This window comes from Humulus lupulus, chromosome 3 (genome assembly GCF_963169125.1).
Source record: "Humulus lupulus chromosome 3, drHumLupu1.1, whole genome shotgun sequence".
NCBI classification, from domain to species: domain Eukaryota; kingdom Viridiplantae; phylum Streptophyta; class Magnoliopsida; order Rosales; family Cannabaceae; genus Humulus; species Humulus lupulus.
In genome coordinates this window covers 36,971,585-36,985,123 of record NC_084795.1, presented here as the reverse complement: position 1 = coordinate 36,985,123, position 13,539 = coordinate 36,971,585, and positions in this window count along the sequence as shown.

The following is a 13,539-nucleotide window of genomic DNA, read 5'->3' as shown; positions in this document are numbered from 1 at the left end:
GCCACAATGTCACGCCAGATCTTGTTCTCTGCGCTCTCAGCTGTAAGCGCCTTCTCCATAACATGTGCATAGGTGGTCAATCCTAGCACAATGGTAATACGAACATCCCGAGCTATCATAGAGTGTAGCCCTTGGAGAAACCTCTCTATTCTGGTCCCATCAGTGGGCACCAGATCCCAGGCTGTAGCCCCTGGAGAAACCTCTCTATTCTGGTCCCATCAGGGCGTAGTCAGTCATTGTCATGTTACCCTAAAGTAACTTGTTGAACTCTTCAACCTTCACAGCTTTAACTATGTCGTTGTAGTACTTCTCATTAAATAAAGTACTCCTCCTATTCCATGGTCTATACTGCTCTGATCTGAGTACGACCTCCCACCATATTCGGGCATCCTCCCGAAACATGTAAGTGGCGCAGGCCACTCTCTCATTACCACCTACCCTCATAAAATCCAAGATAGTGGTTATCATGGTCATCCACTGCTCAGCCTTTAGTGGATCTGAGCCGCCCTAAAAAACTAGAGGGTGTTGTTTCCTAAACCTCTCATACAGAGCTTCCCATCTATCTCCTCCTGCCTAGAGATGCACTACCACTGGTACCTCTGGCTGTATCACTGATGGTACTACAGGCTATCGATTCCCTGTTGGAACCTGTTGTTGTTGTCTCAAGAGGCGAATCTCATCTTTCTGCCTCTCTAATCTGGCTTGTATACCAGCATGCACATGTTGCCAGTTTTCTAGAGACGGCGGTGGGGCCTAGCCCTGGTCATTCCCTTCCCTGTCTTGTATCTCTTGGCCAACCAACCTTTCTGACCTTCGAGGATTCATACTAATATCTAACCAACTCTATAGCGATCAAATCGCCCGTTAGGTAAGTAATAACTATACCTCTTGTCGCCTGACGGTCCAAGATCAAATAGATGCAATGATAATAAGCATGCCAACACATAATATACTCATTCATGATGCTAATAAGCACTTCTTGATATTCATCAGCAAATAACAATGCTAATAAGAATTTCTGGCATTCGTAAGCAATTAAGGATGCACATAAACATATTCAGATATTTACATATGTACAACAATGCTAATAAGCATGTTCTTTAATCCCTTCCAGTGTTAACAATGCTAATAAGCATTTCCTGGCCTATATGCAAATAATAATGCTAATAAGCGTATCTTGACCTACATGTCCACATAATAACGCTAATAAGTGGTTCATTTACATTCACATGCAATAACAATGCTAATAAGCATGTTCTTTATCATTCATGCAACAGTCAAAGCCCAGACCCTATCAGTTTGTGTCATGCTTCACAAACAGGCACGCAGATAAGGTATTTATATCATATTTAAGCAGTCATGCACATAACCACATGAATAGTTACTGAACCCTATGTCAAGCTTGTCTTTAGTGACGAGTGTACATGCTTGACGAGTCATCAGGAACCCTTAAACCTTGGCAGCTATGATACCAAGTTGTAACGTCCACCTAAACCAGGACCGTTACACTGTGTACTTTAAATTGTGTTAGACTTGCTAACACAATTTAAATAGGATACATGCAATATGGAAATGATTAGAGGAAAACATTCATTAATATTATTCAATTTATTACTAATTATTTAAGAATTACAAAATAATGTGTTTATGACTTATAAAATGTTTTAGTGATTCCTTTTAAAAATAAAAGATTTAGTGATTTGAAACACATGGTATAAGCTCTCTATCAATCAACATGATTTACTATTTAAATTATATATATGTGTGTGTGAACATTTTAAAATTAAATGTCAACATCTAACCTTTTTCTTTTTTTTATAAAGTTGATAATAACGTTTAGGTTAATATTTTGATTGGTCTTAACGCATTGGATTGGTAGCTAATTGCAAGAGGTATGTCCTATTTGATTTTTTTTTAAAATTCAATCTTTTACAATTTTGAATAATGGTATAACTTTAGTGAAGTTTTAATATCTTAGATATTCATTGATAGTGAAGTAGGTTATGGGAATTTTGTGTGCTACGGTGATAACGGAAGGTTGAAAACTTGCATGTCTTAGTGAAGTAGGTTTTGAGAATTCTGTGTGTTGCGATGATATATGGATGAAATCCTATGTGTTGTTTGATTTATATGAATTGTTGGTGTTGATTGTGATAGATGACTAAGCTAGTAAATCAGAGGATATGATGTCCAAATTTTGGTAGAAGATGTTTTATAAATACTAGAGAAAAAGTAAATATGATACATGGAATATGGAAAAGATATTATTCTATTTATTACTAATTATTTAAGAATTACAAAATAATGTGTTTATGATTTATAAAATGTTTTAGCGATTCCTTTTAAAAATAAAAGATTTAGTGATTTGAAACACATGGTATAAGCTCTCTATGAATCAACATGATTTACTATTTAAATTATACATATATATGTGTGTGAACTTTTTAAAATTAAATGTCAACATCTAACCTTTTTCTTTTTTTATAATGTTGATAATAATGTTTAGGTTAATATTTTGATTGGTCTTAAAACATTGGATTGGTAGCTAATTGCAAGAGGTATGTTGTATTTGATTTTTTCTTAAAATTCAATCTTTTACAATTTTGAATAATGGTATAACTTTAGTGAAGTTTTAATATCTTAGATATTCATTGATAGTGAAGTAGGTTATGGGAATTTTGTGTGCTGCGGTGATAACGGAAGGTTGAAAACTTTCATGTCTTAGTGAAGTAGGTTTTGAGAATTCTGTGTGTCGCGGTGATATATGGATGAAATCCTATGTGTTGTTTGATTTATTTGAATTGTTGGTGTAGATTGTGATAGATGACTAAGCTAGTAAATTAGAGGATATGGTGTCCGAATTTTGGTAGATGATTTTTTATAAATACTAGAGAAAAAGTAAATATGATACATGGAATATGGAAAAGATTAGAGGAAAATATTCATTAATATTATTCTATTTATTACTAATTATTTAAGAATTACAAAATTATGTGTTTATGATTTATAAAATGTTTTAGTGATTCCTTTTAAAAATAAAAGATTTAGAGATTTGAAACACATGGTATAAGCTCTCTATGAATCAACATGATTTACTATTTAAATTATATATATATATATGTGGGTAAACTTTTTAAAATTAAATGTCAACATCTAACCTTTTTCTTTTTTTATAATGTTGATAATAATGTTTAGGTTAATATTTTGATTGATCTTAAAGTATTGGATTGGTATCTAATTGCACGAGGTATGTTGTATTTGATTTTTTTTAATTCAATCTTTTACAATTTTGAATAATGGTATAACTTTAGTGAAGTTTTAATATCTTAGACATTCATTGATAGTGAAGTAGGTTATGGGAATTTTGTGTGCTGCGGTGATAACGGAAGGTTGAAAACTTGTATGTCTTAGTGAAGTAGGTTTTGAGAAATCTGTGTGTTGCGGTGATATATGGATGAAATCCTATGTGTTGTTTGATTTATTTGAATTGTTGGTGTTGATTGTGATAGATGACTAAGCTAGTAAATTAGAGGATATGATGTCCGAATTTTGGTAGAAGATGTTTTATAAATACTAGAGAAAAAGTAAATAAGATACATGGAATATGGAAAACATATTATTCTATTTATTACTAATTATTTAAGAATTACAAAATAATGTGTTTATGATTTATAAAATGTTTTAGCGATTCCTTTTAAAATAAAAGATTTAGTGATTTGAAACACATGGTATAAGCTCTCTATGAATCAGCATGATTTACTATTTAAATTATATATATATGTGTGTGAACTTTTTAAAATTAAATGTCAACATCTAACCTTTTTCTTTTTTTATAATGTTGATAATAATGTTTAGGTTAATATTTTGATTGGTCTTAAAACATTGGATTGGTAGCTAATTGCAAGAGGTATGTTGTATTTGATTTTTTCTTAAAATTCAATCTTTTACAATTTTGAATAATGGTATAACTTTAGTGAAGTTTTAATATCTTAGATATTCATTGATAGTGAAGTAGGTTATGAGAATTTTGTGTGCTGCGGTGATAACGGAAGGTTGAAAACTCTCATGTTTTAGTGAAGTAGGTTTTGAGAATTCTGTGTGTCGCGGTGATATATGGATGAAATCCTATGTGTTGTTTGATTTATTTGAATTGTTGGTGTAGATTGTGATAGATGACTAAGCTAGTAAATTAGAGGATATGATTTCCATTTTTTTAATTCAATCTTTTACTATTTTGAATAATGGTATAACTTTAGTGAAGTTTTAATATCTTAGACATTCATTGATAGTGAAGTAGGTTATGGGAATTTTGTGTGCTGCGGTGATAACGGAAGGTTGAAAACTTGTATGTCTTAGTGAAGTAGGTTTTGAGAATTCTGTGTGTTGCGGTGATATATGGATGAAATCCTATGTGTTGTTTGATTTATTTGAATTGTTGGTGTTGATTGTGATAGATGACTAAGCTAGTAAATTAGAGTATATGATGTCCGAATTTTGGTAGAAGATGTTTTATAAATACTAGAGAAAAAGTAAATAAGATACATGGAATATGGAAAACATATTATTCTATTTATTACTAATTATTTAAGAATTACAAAATAATGTGTTTATGATTTATAAAATGTTTTAGCGATTCCTTTTAAAATAAAAGATTTAGTGATTTGAAACACATGGTATAAGCTCTCTATGAATCAGCATGATTTACTATTTAAATTATATATATATGTGTGTGAACTTTTTAAAATTAAATGTCAACATCTAACCTTTTTCTTTTTTTATAATGTTGATAATAATGTTTAGGTTAATATTTTGATTGGTCTTAAAACATTGGATTGGTAGCTAATTGCAAGAGGTATGTTGTATTTGATTTTTTCTTAAAATTCAATCTTTTACAATTTTGAATAATGGTATAACTTTAGTGAAGTTTTAATATCTTAGATATTCATTGATAGTGAAGTAGGTTATGAGAATTTTGTGTGCTGCGGTGATAACGGAAGGTTGAAAACTCTCATGTTTTAGTGAAGTAGGTTTTGAGAATTCTGTGTGTCGCGGTGATATATGGATGAAATCCTATGTGTTGTTTGATTTATTTGAATTGTTGGTGTAGATTGTGATAGATGACTAAGCTAGTAAATTAGAGGATATGATTTCCATTTTTTTAATTCAATCTTTTACTATTTTGAATAATGGTATAACTTTAGTGAAGTTTTAATATCTTAGACATTCATTGATAGTGAAGTAGGTTATGGGAATTTTGTGTGCTGCGGTGATAACGGAAGGTTGAAAACTTGTATGTCTTAGTGAAGTAGGTTTTGAGAATTCTGTGTGTTGCGGTGATATATGGATGAAATCCTATGTGTTGTTTGATTTATTTGAATTGTTGGTGTTGATTGTGATAGATGACTAAGCTAGTAAATTAGAGTATATGATGTCCGAATTTTGGTAGAAGATGTTTTATAAATACTAGAGAAAAAGTAAATAAGATACATGGAATATGGAAAACATATTATTCTATTTATTACTAATTATTTAAGAATTACAAAATAATGTGTTTATGATTTATAAAATGTTTTAGTGATTCCTTTTAAAAATAAAAGATTTAGTGATTTGAAACACATGGTATAAGCTCTCTATGAATCAACATGATTTACTATTTAAATTATATATATATGTGTGTGTGAACTTTTTAAAATTAAATGTCAACATCTAACCTTTATCCTTTTTTATAATGTTGATAATAATGTTTAGGTTAATATTTTGATTGGTCTTAAAACATTGGATTGGTAGCTAATTGCAAGAGGTATGTTGTATTTGATTTTTTTTTTTTAAATTCAATCTTTTACAATTTTGAATAATGGTATAACTTTAGTGAAGTTTTAATATCTTAGATATTCATTGATAGTGAAGTAGGTTATGGGAATTTTGTGTGCTGCGGTGATAACGGAAGGTTGAAAACTTTCATATCTTAGTGAAGTAGGTTTTGAGAATTCTGTATGTCGCGGTGATATATGGATGAAATCCTATGTGTTGTTTGATTTATTTGAATTGTTGGTGTTGATTGTGATAGATGACTAAGCTAGTAAATTAGAGGATATGATGTCCGAATTTTGGTTGATGATATTTTATAAATACTAGAGAAAAAGTAAATATGATACATGGAATATGGAAAAGATTAGAGGAAAACATTCATTAATATTATTCTATCTATTACTAATTATTTAAGAATTACAAAATAATGTGTTTATGATTTATAAAATGTTTTAGTGATTTCTTTTAAAAATAAAAGATTTAGAGATTTGAAACACATGGTATAAGCTCTCTATGAATCAACATGATTTACTATTTAAATTATATATATATGTGTGTAAACTTTTTAAAATTAAATGTCAACATCTAACCTTTTTCTTTTTTTTATAATGTTGATAATAATGTTTAGGTTAATATTTTGATTGACCTTAAAGCATTGGATTGGTATCTAATTGCAAGAGGTATGTTGTATTTGATTTTTTTTCATTCAATCTTTTACAATTTTGAATAATGGTATAACTTTAGTGAAGTTTTAATATCTTAGATATTCATTGATAGTGAAGTAGGTTATGGGAATTTTGTGTGCTGCGGTGATAATGGAATGTTGAAAATTTGCATATCTTAGTGAATTAGGTTCTGAGAATTCTGTGTGTCGTGGTGATAAATGGATGAAATCCTGTGTTGTTTGATATATTTGAATTGTTGGTGTTGATTGTGATAGATGATTAAGCTAGTAAATTAGAGGATATGATGTCCGGATTTTGGTAGATTTTTTTTATACTTAGTTTTGTTTTATGTTTATTTTATTTTCCTAATTTGTATTTTTTATTAAAACAAATAGACACATTATGAAAAAGGAATGGATGTCAATCGATAGGTTTTTAGTGGAATATATAAAAGGGGTCGATGAGTTTCTTAGAGTTATTTGGATCATGACAAAGATCTAAACTATAATTGTTGTTGTTGTAGAAGTGTGGAAATATGAAAATGATGAATGCCCTAATGATGTGGCTGAGTGGGTGATTTTATTTTCTAGGGTGAACTACATCTCCTAGTGTGATTTAAAATTTGGTTTGGAAGATTTCATTGTTTGGCTTTTATTGACTAACAATTTATCTATGTTTCTTCTCAAAGATAATGTTGTTGTATCATGATTCATGTATGATAAGTTACTCTCGTTGGGATAGCAAGACAATGTTGTTGTATCATGTATGATAAGTTATAAGTTCCCAATATGCATTTCTCATGAAATTTAGTATTTGTTGGTCTTATTCTCATGAAATTTCAAGATTATCTACAATTTTAGGGATTATTGCTATGATTTGCTTATTTGATTGATTATCATTAAAATCTTTTGGAGTTTTAGAAAAGTTATTGTTGCATTGTGAAGAAATTTTCTGCTGCATTTTGTTTCATAGTGAATTATATTCAGAATTTGGAGTTAGTGTTTTGGCTTGCATTCTTGAGCATAATTTGGTTTGGATTGTGCTAATAGTATATGCTGAAATGATTGATGAATTTCAGATTTCATGGAAGGTGGTAGTGTGAAATTTATTGTTGTGTTTCATTGAAGATCTATTATAATTTTGGGGAATATTCATATGAATAGTTTTTATAATTATTGCTGAAATTTTGATGATTATTGGGATATTGATGGAGGTATAGTTTTCTTTTTTTGGCTTGACTGTTTAAGAATATTGAGTGGAAGTTGTTTGGCTAGAATTTTTGATAAGGTATGTGTTTTCAACATTTAATAGTACTTTTTGTAATTGCACAAGAACCTTATATATTTATATGTATATATATATATATTATTCTTGTAGTGAAAATGACATTCTATTAGAATTGGACCATGGGTGGAAACTAGAACGTTCGTGGTGATATTAATGAGGATGAGCTTTTTCAAAGGGAAGAAGAAGTTGCTTGAAGAATCCATCATCAAGTTAAGTTATGATATCATGGGTGTTGACACAATTTTTTGTCAACTTAATTATGTAGAACAATTAAACAATCAAAAAGGAAGAAAAGAAAAGAAAAGAAAGAGATTTTTACGTGGTTCAGCAGTTAAAATGTGCCTACGTCCATTAGTCACTTTTAGTAGTCTGCGTTAAAGCTTTGAGAAAAAGCAATTTCCACAGAGTGTTTTTTTGTGCCTAATTGCGCATCAATACAAATGACTAAATCCATACAATTTATAGACATGGTTACAAGAATATCTTCCTACAAATTTTGGGAAGTTACTACATAATATTCAAATTTAAATTCATATTAATACTTGAATAATACAAACTAGTTGCATTATCAAATAAAATATCCTTTAAAATAGGGTTATCTGCAACGGTTTTAACCAATCCAACATAAATCGGGATTTCATAACAGCATATTTGTATATCACTTTAACGCGTATTCGAGCCTGATCATTGCCTCGACATACTTTCGAGATCACCCAAAGCTTTGAACTCACCATTCTAGTTGTCGCCACCTCCTCACCTGATCAGTTTGTCGAGCTCATCCCTTAGAGAAGGTTAATGCCTTCGAGCCTTCAACTCATGCTCGAACGCTGATGACAGCTCTGGAACTCTGTGACAATTGGTACAAGCATAATGCTAACAATTGTTAATCCCGAGCTTACACTTTACGAGCCTATGAGAAGGCAACTTTTGAACTCCACTTTGGGAAATGTGCCAACCTACCACACTCAAGTGTGGACATATGTTGATAAAGGATTAGATATTGAGAGTACTCAAGTACTCTTTTCTCTGCGCACATCCTTTCCTATTCCCTTTTTTACCGCCAATCTTCGAGATTGAACGCGATCCGTCCAATGCCTTTTAATTCCTTTTATACGGTTCAGATTCATCACTTCTAAAGCCTATATAAACTTTTTCGTCCATCTCAATTCATCTCCTTTGCTCTAGCTTTCAAAAAGCCCTCATGTTTTCTCAGAAGAGACGAAATAAAATTTCAAGAATCCCTCAATTTCCCACTCAATCCCTTTTTGAAAATGAGTTTCTGGGGATCTGTTTGCACCAATGCTACCAGTTGACTCTCCAATTCTCTCATCAACTTCCAACGTGTAAGTTTCTAATCTTTTCTTGTTGTGGTTTATAGAAAATCCTTTTTCTTTTTTCCGTTCAGTTCTTGAAAATTTGTAGGATAGAGGGTATTTTGATCCAATATGCTAGTAAAAAAGGACAAAAAAAGAGTGTTTAGGTAAATTTTTAGAATAAATGGTATCTATTTTTTCTTTTGGGATTTGAAAAGGTTACTTTGATTGTATCATGTAGAGCAATAAGTAGGGTTTATATGCACCCTTTTCAATGACAATCCCTATTTGGGTAACTTCCCACTTTCCCTTGAAAGTCAAGATTTTTTAGGATTAACTTCCCCCTTCGCGCGTGGGGACACTCTTGGTGCCTCGAACTTGCATTAGCTCAGTTAGATCATCCGAGTTGCCTTGCTTATTACGAGCCTTGAGTCTCGAACTCTCATGCTTTTCTATTTTTTATTTATCTTCTTTAATCCTCTCGTCTCGAGCTTTCGAGTTCAAGTCTTCAAAACTTTTCTTATCCCTTTTCTTTCCAAGTAATGGGTCCTCACCTTTTTCTTTCATGTTAGATGTCGCAGTCTTCAGAGAATCGGTGGGGACCCGAGCTTGCACTCCCTTACCAGCCACCTTCTCCTCAAGTTAAATCTCCATTCACTCGAAATCAGCGGCTGATCCAGGAGCACGAGGAACGTCTCCATCAGGAGGACATCCGAGCACACTTTCAACATCAAATCATCAAGGTTGAAGAAACAAAACAAAGGATACTGTGATTTGTCATATAAGCTAGATCCCAATTCTTATATCCGTCCAATCCCTTTAGATCCACATCATAAAGTTACCATAGCCTATCCCCCGGTTCAACTCACTTTCAAGTTCATGGCAAGCTCATCGAGCCAAAACCCCTTATATGCCCATCCTCTCTCTTATATCAGATATTATATCTTGTCACAGCCTGATGAGAGGAGTTGCTACGCTCCGGGTGAGGACGACCAAGAGAGAAATGTTAGGCTCGCGGCCTGGAGTCACAAGTATATGCGAGCTGGGGCACTCCTTCCTTTGAATGAGTATTTTAGGAAGTTTATCGACTATGTTGGTATAGCCTCCTTCCAACTCCAAACAAACTCTTATAGAGTTTTAGCGGCACTGAGGTCGCTCTATCATGAAATGAAATGGGAGCATCCCTCTCCCTATGAGGTCATGTACCTCTTCTGCCTGAAGAGCAACCCCACAAGAGCCAAAGAGGGAGACGAATTCTACTATCTCTCCAGCTGGCCTCGAGAAAAGAGGTAGTTCGAAGATATCCCTAACCATCCTCCCTGTTGGGAATTGTGCCCTTAAAGCAATTGTAGTTGACAATGATTTTAATGAAATAAATGAATGAATTGAATTATTGTATATATGTAGCTTATGTACTATATTATTATTACTAATATAAAGTAAATATCAGAAAATTCCCAAGTTCATCTATGTGGTCTCAATCTCATATTGGTATGAGAGGATCGAGATTGAGATAATGAACTTAAATAGTTTGCAATAAAATAAAGTTATGGAATCTTTAGATTAATTATTGCAAGTACAGTCCACTAGTATTATGAATACATGTGACCTAGATCCGGGTTACTAGTGTAGTAGGACACTTTAGTGGAGGTACTTTGCATGCTGAGAGTATGTAGAACTGGACCAGATGTGATTTAATAATACTGGTTTAAATACAATTTCGTAGTATTATAAAACACATCAACTAATGATCATATACAAACTTATCTTAATCCTGCAGTTACTATGAACTCCTATATATGTCATTTGATCCTTTGATTCATGCGTTATGGTTTGTCAGAATGATTAGGCTAAGAACTATTGTTTTGGAGACTCAATGATGTATATGGCTGGGGACATAGCTTAACAGATATGGAATCTATACCTTCGTATAGATTGAATGATGGTTCCCTATTGGGTTGGCTTTTGGAACTAAAAAAGTTATTGACGTCAAATTTATAATCAGATTATGAATTAACCTTCACTAGTAAAGTCAATGGTACACTAGGAATCAAGATATAATTAAAAGGGTAAAACAGTAATTTTATTCCCACTTAATTATGAATCATCAATAGATGATTAATTTGTATGTAATGATTATATCAACAGACACTTTATGGTTATAATAAAGTACTCAATAAATATGTCTTTAATTCTCAAGAGTTCAGTCTCATATTTATAGTGGAATAATCATGAGATTAATAAATATTATTATTGAATCAAAGAGTTTTGGTTAATAATCTTTTATTTATTGGAGCTTGAAATTATTGGTCCAAAGGTCCCCCGGGCGGCTCTATCAACACTATTCAAGGTAAGAGTTGATACAATGGTCAAACTGTGAATGGGCTATTTGGGATAATATTTATTCTTTGGGATAAATATGCAATTATGTGATAATCAAAATTGCACAATTTATTATTGCATTTGTGCAATTTTTGAAATTGTGTAGAATTAAAAGAAATTGATTTTAATCAATTATTTTATTTAAGTGTGAAAGGATAAATATGGATAGTCAAAATTGATTTTGATTATTATATTTATTTGATTAATAATAAGATGATGATGATGGAAGTTCAAATTTTGAAATTTGAAATTTTAGTTGTTGTATTTTCCTTAAAAAGATGATACCTTATTTGAATTTCTAATTATTAATTAATTAAAATAAAAATACATTAAGTGTAACGTCTTAAATTAGCTAATAAGGCTTAGGGCCTTGATTAGGGGGCCAGGATGGTAATATATGGAATTATATGCTTATATGTTATATTTGTGTATGATTATGTTATTATGTGAGTTATATGATAATATAACTAGTTATGCATATTTAGGAATACTAAATATGCATGTGGGATTGTTTCTTATTAGAAGGGAAATTTTCGTAATCTGGCCCATTATGAGAATAATTGTATATATGTGATATATGTGAGAGTCCACATTATTATGTGGGTTTATTTGGGTCATTCGGCACGAGATGATCCTAGGGAGCAAGTTAGCAAGAAAGTCACAATGGGACCCAATACCCGACTCGGGGCGAGTCAAGGGGTATTTTAGGTATTTAGCGCAGTATCGAGTTATCGGGAAACAATAATGAATATTTGAGGATATATTTAGAGTTAGTGAGATTAGAAGGGAATACCAGAGATTTTGACCATTTTTCCCTCAGGGACGTTTTTGGTACCCTGAGCCTCGGGATTAACTTAAGTAACTTAAAACACAAAAACACTCTGCTCACCAACTGACCCTCTCTCTCTCCCTCATTCTCTTCTATTTTCTAAGTGAATTCCTTGAGGAAACCAAGGGATGTTTAGCTAAAAACTTGGAGATTAAAGGCTTGAACTTGGGAATTGGATTGGCTACAACTAGGGGGACTTAAATCATAGTTGGGGTAAGGTTCTAACCTCCGTTTTTACTAAATTATGTTAGAGTTTTTGGTGTTCTTGAGCTTGTAGCTCAAATGTTGGATTAATGAGTTTTTCATCCAGTTTTAGTTGGGTTTTGTGGCTGAGAAGATATTAAATCTATTATCTGGGTGGATTTGGGGTGGTTTTGATTGAGTTTGGCTGGAGAAAAATGGAGGAATTCTGGGTTCGCAGGGTCAGGTCGCGTCCCTGTTCTTGGGGCACCGCGACCAAACCGAACCCAGGGCCCTTGGGGGCTTCTGTTTGGGAAGCGCCCCGCGATCCTCAAGGGCAGGTCGCGACCCATGTCCCATTGCCAGGAAGAAGGGAGCCTCTGACTTGAGGGGCGCACTACGAACCTTAAGGGCAGGTCGCGGCTTGCACTGGGCTATTTTGGCCACCATGGGTTTTTAATGACAGGAATTTATTCCTTAGGGCTCAGGATCGATTCTACTACTCGATTTAGTAGAATTCGAGGTCCTGGAGGCTAGGACTTGTTCTGGAAGCCTTTATTTGCTCGTTATTGATAAAATCCTATATTATGGTTGTGACTAGGTTATTTCTAGGGGGCTCAGAACCTGGATCGTGCTCGAGGGTCGTTCTTATTTTACGCTATACTCGGACCTGAGGTAAGAAAACTACACCTTATTTGTGATGTATGTGTGATTAGGGCTTGGCCCGATTGTTGACTATAATTATGAATAGGGCTCGATCCCTTGAGAATGAACATGTTTAAGTTATCGTTTTGCTTGATGATTAAACATACTTGAATATTATGTACCTGATTAAGTGTTACATGACTGTTTGCATGGTTTGCGTAGCTAGGGCTTGGCCCCGTTAAGGAGCATGGTTATTACTATGTTTGCGATTACTTGATGAAGTTACGTGATTAATATGTATGCATACTTGTACTGTCTGAAGTATGTTTATTTTTTATATCTGTGTCTGAAAACCTGGTTCAGGGTTTGACTTATTAGTCAAGGATGTCAATAGCGCGCTGCGGTCTGGTCGAAAGGCTTAAGCCCAAAT